Source organism: Microtus ochrogaster, unplaced genomic scaffold (assembly GCF_000317375.1).
Source record: "Microtus ochrogaster isolate Prairie Vole_2 unplaced genomic scaffold, MicOch1.0 UNK65, whole genome shotgun sequence".
Lineage (NCBI taxonomy): Eukaryota > Metazoa > Chordata > Mammalia > Rodentia > Cricetidae > Microtus > Microtus ochrogaster.
Genome location: NW_004949163.1, coordinates 2,079,504 through 2,090,143, shown reverse-complemented (window position 1 = coordinate 2,090,143; position 10,640 = coordinate 2,079,504). Strand labels below are relative to the sequence as shown.

The following is a 10,640-nucleotide window of genomic DNA, read 5'->3' as shown; positions in this document are numbered from 1 at the left end:
ACCAAATTACTGACAAAAATTTCAGAAATTCTTGGAAACAATGAAAATCAACTAGTACTACTACTATAATTATTAACATCTAGACAAATTAACAGATACATACGTAAAATTGATTACAAAAAAAAGTCATGCTACAGAGCTGTCCTAGGAACAGATAGTTAGCATCTTGAAGGCTATTTCAGGTATCTTGCTAGCTGCATATATGTTACAGGCATTGTGAACAATTTCTAGGAATGACTTATGAACGTTAAACACATTGCCTAGGAATTGTTTACAATTCCTGATTTAACATTCTTCTGCAAAAGAAATACAAGTTAACTTGATCATACACTGGCTTTAAGGTAGAAGGCAGTATTTCTGCAGGCCTGCTCTGTAATGGGAAAATTTACTTTTATATATATAAAAAGACAATGGCTAAATAGCCATGCTGTTCACTTCAAAGACTCACATACAGAAGACTATGCATGAACAGACTAAAAATAGCTAAGAGCAAAGAAAAATTCCTTTCATTAAAATGAATTAATTGTATGACAGTCATAAATCCAAACATATAGTGCATAAATATTTCAATAATTAAATTAAGAATTTAAGTCTGCATTTCTTTCTTTTTACTTTTTTGAATAAATTAGGTACTAGCAATGTTTGTTTTTAATAGATCAGGATTTGTACACTCAGATATGTACAGAACTGTCTGAAATAGTCCTTCTGAGGATATGTTCTGATGTTGCCATTGTTGAGAGTATTTTTGAAACCCTGCTCTGAGAACTGCCTTCTGAGCCAGCTTGTGAGACAATAACACAATCACATTGGTTTTTGTCACATTTCAAAATTTACTTTCAACAAAGTAAGTTCACAATTTGTATCAACTAGATTAATCTTAGAAATCAAAATGCAATCACATTGTTACTAAAGCCCTGTCCCAGGCCTCCCTTATAATCTTTGCTCAGGATGAATGCAGGACAGTCCCTCACTCTCTACCCAAGTACCCTAAAAGGCATGTCCACTTGAGAAGGACTGACTAAAATTGGTTCTAAAAGTCCAGACTAAACTTTGCAATGAACTTTCATGGCATACTATGTTTGGCCAGACTAGGTGGCTGGACTGTAAGCTTCACAACAGCAGTTTCCATGCCTTATTGGTAGCACCTACAGCCATGTTTTGGATGTTGTCATTGCACAATAAATACCTGTTGAATGGTAGGTGGGTGGATGTGGGGGAAGGTGCTAATGGATGTATGGATAGATAGAAAAACTTCCTTAAAGAGTTACTATGGATCCATCTTGGGATGCAGCTCTGTGATAGAGCACTTGCTTAGCATACACAAGTCCCTGGTGTCATATCCCCAGCATAGGAGTAAAATAAAATAGCTATCCTGGCACAGCAAGTATTAATGGAGGAGTGAAATACAAATGATAGCTATATGGAAAGTTCTAATTCTGGCAGTGGTGTGGGAAGTCCTGCATATGTGTTGCTTTTATTGGTTAATGAATAAAGCTGCTTTGACCTATGACAGGGCAGAATGGAGTAAGGTGGAAATTCCAAGCAGATAGAGGAAGAAAGAAGATGGAGTCAGGGAGATGCCATGTAGCCACCGAAGGAGACAGACAACCTGAAACCTTCCTGGTAAACCACAAGCCTCGTGGTAAAATACAAAAAAAAATGGGAATGGGTTAATTTAAGGTGTAAGAGATATTTAATAAGAATCCTAAGCTAATAGGCCAAGCAGTGTTTTAATTAATATAGTTTCCGTGTGATTATTTGGGTCTGGGCAGCTAGGAAACAGACCAGCAGTCTCCACCTACATAACAGTGAGCCCAGGATATCACTGTTTGCCAGTACTTACAAAGATTCTGGTGGTGGCTACAGCATACATGGGGACTGTGAGCTGGGTAGCTTAGAGCCATTAAACGAAGCTAGTCCTTGTCTCTTTGGGATCAGTTGCTTAGGCACATTCCATTCCCAGACTAGGTCTCTGATGCAGGTCAGCTTACCTGCAAACAAGTGCCACAGGGTAACTAGTGAAACACCATTATCTAAAGAGGCTCAAACTAGGTTACATAGCACACTAATGACAGATGAAGAGCTTTGGTCTGGGATAAGGAAAATAAACTGTAAGAACTCTGCACTGCTCTCTTTTCCTTCCTTTCAAGCTAGATGTCCTGAGTCTTAGTCCTTGGTGTGCTTACCTTCTCTATGGCCCAGAAAAACAAAGCTGAGGCCCTCTTCAGCTCCCCATCTGATTTTGGAATAGATCCTGTCCTAGAGACAGCAGCAGCAGCAGCAGCAGCAGCAGCAGCAGCTGCAGTGCTAATAATAGTAAATAGTAAAGTCCTGCAGGTGATAGTGTTGACAACAGAGCTGTACTGGCCCAGTGTTTAATCCATGGTATACACTATATATGTAACATTTTAGTTCTCTTGACAAAAGTAGTGACTCAGCAATGTTGCCATTAGTTTTGTAGCTAAACAAAGTGAGCCTATGATAGGTTAAGACACCAAACTAGTCAGGGGGCAAAGCCTTTGCCTGCCTGACTCTACTGCCAGAGAGTAAATCACAATAGCATGCTGCCTCTCAGCATTATGTTCTCCCCTTGGACACACCCTTCCATGGCCAACAATAAAGATGCAAAAGAAAGCTAAACATACACCCGAGTTCAAGCCTAAAATGATTTGGTCCCACTTTATTGTATGCGATAATAGTAGCTGCAAAGCAACTGAATCCTACAGTCTGAACATCTGTTTTAAGACCTTGAGTGAGTATGTTTTTCTGGAATATCCCTTCAGAAATGTTTTTTTGAACATTTGTTCAAACAAGCTGAGGTCTGGACACCCTCTGATGCCTTTCTCGATTGGTTATGCGCCAAGTATGACATGATCTTCTGCATGTGGTTTGAGTTAGGTGGAAGTGTTGCACATGCCTGGGATACTGGGCAAGCCCACTAGAGCTGCCCCTGGATGCAGACAAGGCTGACTCCAGCAGGCCCACTGAAGGAGATGGTAGATCTGTGGTGACTGGGATGGAAGCACCAGTTGGATGGGTCACCCCATAACCCCCATTGAGCTGGGCCCTTTGTATTCCAGCAATTCTTTCCCCTTCTGCCTGAATATTTAATTGTGTTTGGGACAATTTCCAAAATATCCAGTGGTCTTCTCAAGCCGTATGACTTGAGAGAGTTTCAGAGCACTGAGCCTGAAGGACTTGTTGCTATGGTCTGGCTTTCTTGCTGCAAACCACAGGGTCTCTACCTGCTGTGCCATGAGATCATTAGGGAATTGATCAATGTCTTTGGAAAGTGCCTCCTCATGCACATAACTGGAAGGGACTATAATCCCAGACAGTTTTACAGCTTTGGCAGGATGGAGGTATACACTGAGGATAGATTGAATGTCACCTCTTGGCCTGGGTTTGTGGGAGATGGCTGAGGAGCCCATCAGCAAATCTGCCATGTGGCCAAGTCCCTGTGAGTGATGGAAACATGGCTGTGGGAAGAGGCCAAGGCCAGTAATGAAGGAGGAGACACTCAAACCTATGGGGAATCCCTGAATCCCCAACATCTGTGAGAAAGATCAGATGAGGCTTGGGGGTAAAAAGCAACAAGAAGGCATCCAGCAGTTCTAAGTGTGCACAGAAAGAAGTAAAAAAATATCAGTCAGCTGTGGGGAGGGAGATCTACAGGTGTTGGGCCTGATGGAACATTCAAGTTCAGAGGCACGGCATACAGGGCAAGTGCTTCAAGACAAAAACACAATTCTTAATTAGGAGCAAGTGTTTCCTTATGTCACTATGAACTTCTGAAATTGCCTCCAAATATTCTTGAGAAAACAATCCATTCTTCCCTCTCAACGCAAAATGCATATGTACCCTGAAAATCACCTCTCCATATACTTAGCCTAACAATTCGGAGGAAGGAATGCTAAAGGTTGTGTGTGTGTGTGTGTGTGTGTGTGTGTGTGTGTGTGTGTGTGTGTGTGTGTGTGTTGATTGATTGATTGAGGTTTAGAGAAAATGAACCGGGTAAGAGTTAATCACACATTTGAGATGAGGGGTCATGAGGGTCTACTAAAGGATGCTTTGGTGAAATGTGGAAGAGGTTGCCCATTGTGAGATGAAACTGTAAAGAAATAGTACCACAACTTGGCCACCGACTAGATTTATCAGGGTAATGGGAAAAAATGTAAATGCCATCTTTATCATTTTTAGTGATTGATAAGAAGAAAGTACTGCCAGTAACAGGGACAGTGAAATCAGGAGAAGAACAGGTTTTGGCAAGAAGAGAAATGCACTTAGGGTGCCAGACTGAGAACTATGACCCAGGAGGGAGGTCAAGACTAGAGACAGATGTCCAGGCAGCCATAGCTTACATGTTCTTTTACCTAAATCCAAACATGCTGGTTCCCATTCACTATCAGCACAGGCTGCAAACAATGGATATTTGAAACTTCTGCCTTTCTGCTTCTCCTGCTAATTTCCCCTGCTGCCCAGTTTCTTCTGCCCTCTATCTCTAGAATGTCACAAGAGGGAAACATAACTTGTCTCTTCATCTATTGCAAGCAATAACAATACATATAATATCTGTCTTAAAGAATGACTGACTCTATATTTCCAAACACATGTCATGTGTGAGTAACAGATGATCCCAACAGATTATATTAATCAGTTTCCATTTTCTTGGGCGTTACTTACTTACACAGATGGAAAATTTGGTATGTATGAGAAAAACCTAGAAAGGAAGATAAGGTGAGTGCTACAGAGTTATGGTGACCATATTTTTTGAAACAAAAATTTGACACTGGTTCTTGTTGAAAAACTTGCTGAAATCTTTTCTGGTTCAATGAAGCAATTTAGGAGATACAACTGAAACAATGAAAATTGCGTTTCCCAAGACACTTCAATTGTTCCCTGGGAACAATAGGACAAAATACTTATTGTGGGAAATACACAGAGTAGAATACCAATAACATGATACATGTTGTGGTTTTGTGCTTTAAAGATTTTTCTTTTATTCTTTTCATATTCTTTAACTTCCAGTCTAAATTTAACAGTCTGGGCACTTGCTCCTTCTCTAGAGAACTCAAGGGACCAAAAATATACTAAAGGTCAGTGTATGAAGACACTTCAGAGATAAACTGATCTTTTGTTTGTTTCTGAGATAGAGTCTCATATATCCCAGGCTGTCCACAAACTCAAAATATAGCTGATGGTGACTTTGAACTTCTGATTCAAGATTTCCTCTACCACCCAAGAGCTAGGATTACAGACAGACATGTACCACCATGCTTTGTATAGGTGGTTTTGGTGATAGAAACTACTCTGCTGACTGAGCAATAGCATCAGCCTAAAACCACTCTTGACATTTTTTGAGATAGGGTCTTACTATGTATCCCTGGTTGTCCTGAAACTCACTTCATAGACTAGCCTCAACTCACAGAAACCCACCTGTCTCCTGAATGCTGGGATCAAAGGTATACACTACCACATCTGGCCTCCAAACACTTTCTTTAAGATAGAAAGAAACTGAGATCCAAAAATATGAAGTGGCTTGCCGAAGGTCAGAGCACAAGCCAAGGGCAGATCTAAGACTAGAATTTATGTGCCTTATCGTGTCCTTATGAATATTCTTTTCCAAACACCAAGCTTCAATTTGGGGAGCAGCCTTTCTATCCCTTAATCTTTGCATTTTGTCCCTAAATTTTGCTTTGGAAATCCCTGGAGGAACGGGACCCACTATCAACAGGGCACAGCGCCAAAGTCAGAATAGCCATCATCTCAAGTCCCCTTGATATGCAGTAGCCCTCAACACACATTCCTCAACATCTTTCTCTTTTCTCATCTGGAACATCCACATCTCCATTACACCAAATATCTTCCTGTCAATGTGGACATAAAGGGAAACGGGTAGAACATGGGAACCTGTTATTCCCAGATGATTAAAGGTAAGACTTTTGCATATGTGTGTGCTGGACTGTTAGCACTTTCCACACATTTCTGAACATCGTTATGAGAACCAAACATCTTGCTCAGGAACAAAGATTTACTGCTGAGAGAAAATACAGTGCCGATTGTATCTCAGTTTTTGAGTTTCCTAAACTCTTCCCTATGGTGAAGCAGAAAAGTCATATTATACCTGCGTATGTTCCAAAAAGTGAATTGCTCAAACCCCACACAAGAGAGCTCTATCATAGGACTTAGTACTGTGTGTGGCAGAAGCCTTATCCCTGGTCTTTATTCCTTCTATATGGATGACATAAATGGAATCCCATCGTGCACAACTTCTCTATTATGTGAAGCAAGCTTCTACAATTCCGTTAACCACATGAGATACTTTAAAAGACTCCTCTGAGCCTCTGAGCTCCTGGGTGTCTGGAAGAAGGGCCTGTAAATAAGCCTTGTCTTTTAGCCCCGAGGCCTACTATATGGTCCAACAACTGAACTGCAAAGACACAAATAAGGAACTCAACTGAAGTAGGAAGTGTAACAGGAAATTAGACTGGAGAGGGGAGATTGGCACCAAAATGTGGAGGACTTCACATGAAACCTGTGGAACACACTCTCTCTGACATAGCCTATGAATATGTATCTTTGTGTCCTTCACAGAACAGAACACTTTCCATAGCAGGGTAGCTCTCCACGGCAAGTGAAAACTTTGAAAGCTATCCCCTCCTTAGTTCAGTGCCTGTACAAGAAGTTCTGAGTCTTTTAAAAAATATTCGACAAACTCATAGTTCCCAGGCACTCACTTCAATGTGTCGCAAGCAATTTCATTGAAGCATTGCATATACCTTGGGCCTGGGACCAAGTGCAAGAAATTTCATCCCATCAGAAAAATCATTGAGGCAGCTTAAGGTAATGGAAACTGGTGCTTTGGATTAAACCTGTCTCTTTCCATCTCTGTTTGTGGTGCCTAGATAATGGCTATGAAGGAAAAAAGCTAGAAAGTGTATAGCTTGCATACTTTGGAATTAGCTAGGGAAGAAAGACCAAATGGAGAGAATAAGGAGATAACTCTATTCTATAACTCAGTTCCAAACTGTGATCTAAAGAATAGTAAAAATAAAGTCTTTAAACCAATGGTGCCACACAGGTCAGAGTGCTCCATCATCACTACCCAAGCTTAGAATACTCTTCTGACTGAAATCTGGGACAATTCCTTTCTCTTCATTCTCTCTGTAGTGTATTGCCAAATCAGGATTTGTCAGACCTTAGCCATGATGTTGGAAATCAAATGCTAAAAACTAAAGAGAAATGAGTCCCAGGCATACAGTGTAAGTACCTATCCCAGTTTTAAATGTCTTGATGGTGGAAAGGGGGAAATAAGAATATCAAATACAGATGGCTTTACCATTTTCAAAGATCATTTGCTTCTAAGAAACATTTCCAATATTAAGGAAGAGTTAGATTAGACACCTTGGTATGTCACAACAAGATATCACAAATTGTGTGCTGTAAACAACACATTCATTATCTCACAGTTGTAGAGGATGAAAACCCAAACTCTCTGTCAGGATTGGTTTCTGCTGAGGCTTCTTTTCCTGGCTTGGAGATAATCATCATCTTCTCACTGTGTCCTCAAATGGCCTTTCTTCTGTATTTGTGCAGAGAAAGAAGAAAGGGGGAGAAAGAGGGGGAGGTGGGGCAAGGAGAGGAGAAGGGGAAGAGGGGGAGAGAGAGATCTGATGTCTCTTCTCTTCTTAAATAAATAGATAGCAGTTCTACTAAATTAGGGTCACACTAATATAATCTCATTTACCCTTAATAACCTCCCTAAAACCCCTATTTCCAAATACAGTCACATCAGAACTAGGGCATCAAACTATGAATTTGGAGGAGAACACAATCCAATCTATAACAATATTGTAAAATGTATTTTTTTGGAGACAGTGTATCAGGTAGTCCACATTGGCCTTAAAATCCTGACCCTCCATTCTCCACCTTCTGAGTACTTAGACTACAGGTGTGCACCTCCATGTCTAGCGTATTTGCTGAACTTTATTAATAAGGACCGAAACTGAGAGAGGTTTCGTGATTTGCACATATCGGTACGTAGCTGAGATCAAGACTACAACTGTTAAGCCATGGCCCTGTATTTTTTCGGTTATACTATCTTGTCTTTTTTTTATGCTATATATGCATATATGTATTTGGTTTTTTTATCATTTTTTTTAATTGAGAAAAAAATTTCCGCCTCCTCCCAGCCTCCCACTCCTCCCGCCCTCCCCCCACTCCTCTCCCCCTCCCTCTCAAGTCTGAAGAGCAGTCAGGGTTCCCTGCCCTGTGGAAAGTCCGAAGTCCTCCCCCCTCCATCCTGGTCTAGGAAGGTGAACAAAGGGTGCACCCACCCACGGAGACAGTGGGGCTGATCTATTGGGAGCTCACCAAGGCCAGCTGGATTGTGACTGAAAAAGCAGGGGATAAACCCGGACTCTCTGAATATGGCTGACAATGAGGGTTGCTGAGAAGCCAAGGACAATGGCACTGGGTTTTGATCCTACTTCTTGTTCTGGCTTTGTGGGGGCCTAGCCAGTTTGGATACTATCTTGTCTTACTAAATGAATTAGGGCATACCCCTTCCGCTTTTGTTTTCTTTCTTATGAAGGTTATAGAAAATTGATATAGGTTCTTCTTCAGGGACTTTTGGTAAAATTCACTATGAATCCACCTTGATCTGATTCTTTCAAGATAATTCTTGAACTAAATGTCTTAGTAGATACAGGCCTTTTCAAATAATCAATTCCCTTTGAGCTTTGGTAGACGGTCTTTTTAAATTAAACTTTTAGTTTAGGCTAGATATTAAAGCGTCTGGTAGATTGTCTTTTGGGGAATGGTATAATTGTGGTTATGAAATTTCCTTATTATCCACAAGATATAGCTTTGCCATCTCCTTACTTTTAGGTTCCAGTCATTTATGACTTTTTCTTTCATATTTTTGTCTGAACTTTCTATTAGTATATATTAATTATACAAAATAATATTCATTATTACATCTTTATATATAATATGTATGAAGGGAAATATACTGTTGTTGAAATATTATATAAATGTCAACTAAATTTAGTTGATTGGTGGTCCTACTCAGTTTGACTACATTTTTGCTGATTTTCTGCCTACTGAATCTGTTAAGAATAGACTTCATGTCTACAAGAGCTAGTTTCAGGACAGGCTTCAAAACTACAGAGAAGCCCTGTCTCAAAAAAAAAAACAGATTTAAGAAAAATCTTGAAACACAATGGCAGAATTGTCTATTTTCGAGTCTTGTTTTTTATAAACCACAATTACAATCAATGATTTTTTTAAAGATATTACTTTTAATTATATATTAAATTAATTTTTGTATTTGTGCAGCCGTGTGTACATGAAGGCAGGTGCCTGTGGAGTCTGGAGAGGTTGAATATTTCTAGAGCTGACGTTACAAGCAGTTGTGAGCTGCCTGATGTGTGTGCTGGGAACTGAAATTGGGTCCTCTCCAAGAGCAGCGTATGCAGTTAACCACTGAACATCTCTCCAGTCCCCAACTGACTTTTAATTGGGAGTACTTAATCCACTTGATGCTGAAATCACCACTGATGGAGTTGGATTAGTATCTACCACTTTTCTTACTATTTCTCCATTCCGTTTGTTTCCTTGTTCTTGGTCTCCCTTTTCTTCTACTCCATTTCTGCCTTTAGTTAAGCATAATACATGATTCCATTTTGTTTAATTTTTTTTTAGTATGTAAGCTATTTTTTTCTGCTTTTCTTACTTCTGGAGATATAACCCAGGGTATTGCACTAGCTATATCCCAGCCTCACAATTAGTGTTTGCTGTTGACATTATAACATAAATTCCTAACTGGTCAAACTCTATTTTCAATAAACACTGTACCATGTCACAAGTACTACAAATATCTTAGAATAATATTCCCAAATTATTCTTTTCATTTTTTATAATACTGCTATCAGTCATTTTACCTGTCTATAAGGTAATCACCTAATACAGTGTTGCTGTCCATCTATTAGAAAAAATGAGAATAGCAATGAAAAAATTCTTTTGGTTTTTAGTGTATGAGAGAATAAGAAATATATATATCAAAACTGCCTACACTTCACATAAACATGTACCTAATGGTGGAAGCCAGTTAAAGCATTCACACTAATCGATTACTGTGGCTTTGTTTTAAGTCCAAATAATTAGCTCTACCCGTTTATACATTTCAAGACTCCATTCAATTTTTTGTGTTACCTATAGAATTTGACACATAGTAGGTATTCCACACATGGGGAATTTCTCTAAAAGGATTTTCATAATGAGTGGGGTAAATGTTATTATTCCTATGATCTATTCCATGTGTTTGGAAAGAGCAACATGCTTTGGAATGACCAAGAAAGGCTTCATGATGGGAGCTGAAACTGAATATTACCCTGAAGAATGGATAGGATTTATATTGAATCAGAGGAAAATTAAATGGCATTCCAAGTTTTGGGCACAGCACAAACAAAACTGCAGAAACAGAATAAGAAAACACTCTTTCTACTGTTAAAAACAGCTATCCTGGGACATCTTTGTGACTTGAGATCTTAGAAGACATTGACAAAAACTATAGAACTGATTAAATATGGTTATAGAGGGAGTACACTCAGCTTTGAAGATACTAACTAAATAACAAT

At 39.5% G+C, this 10,640-nt stretch overlaps 1 long non-coding RNA gene across 2 annotated transcripts in view; it reads right to left on the bottom strand.

The window, feature by feature from the left end:
• Positions 1 to 276: 276 nt before the first annotated feature.
• Positions 277 to 10,640, bottom strand: part of LOC101995128 — a 45,932-nt gene continuing 35,568 nt past the window's right edge. For both annotated transcript variants that reach the window (XR_001229481.2, XR_003376620.1), the window contains one exon: positions 277 to 7,582. This is a non-coding gene — a long non-coding RNA (uncharacterized LOC101995128). The remainder of the gene's footprint in view (positions 7,583 to 10,640) is intronic.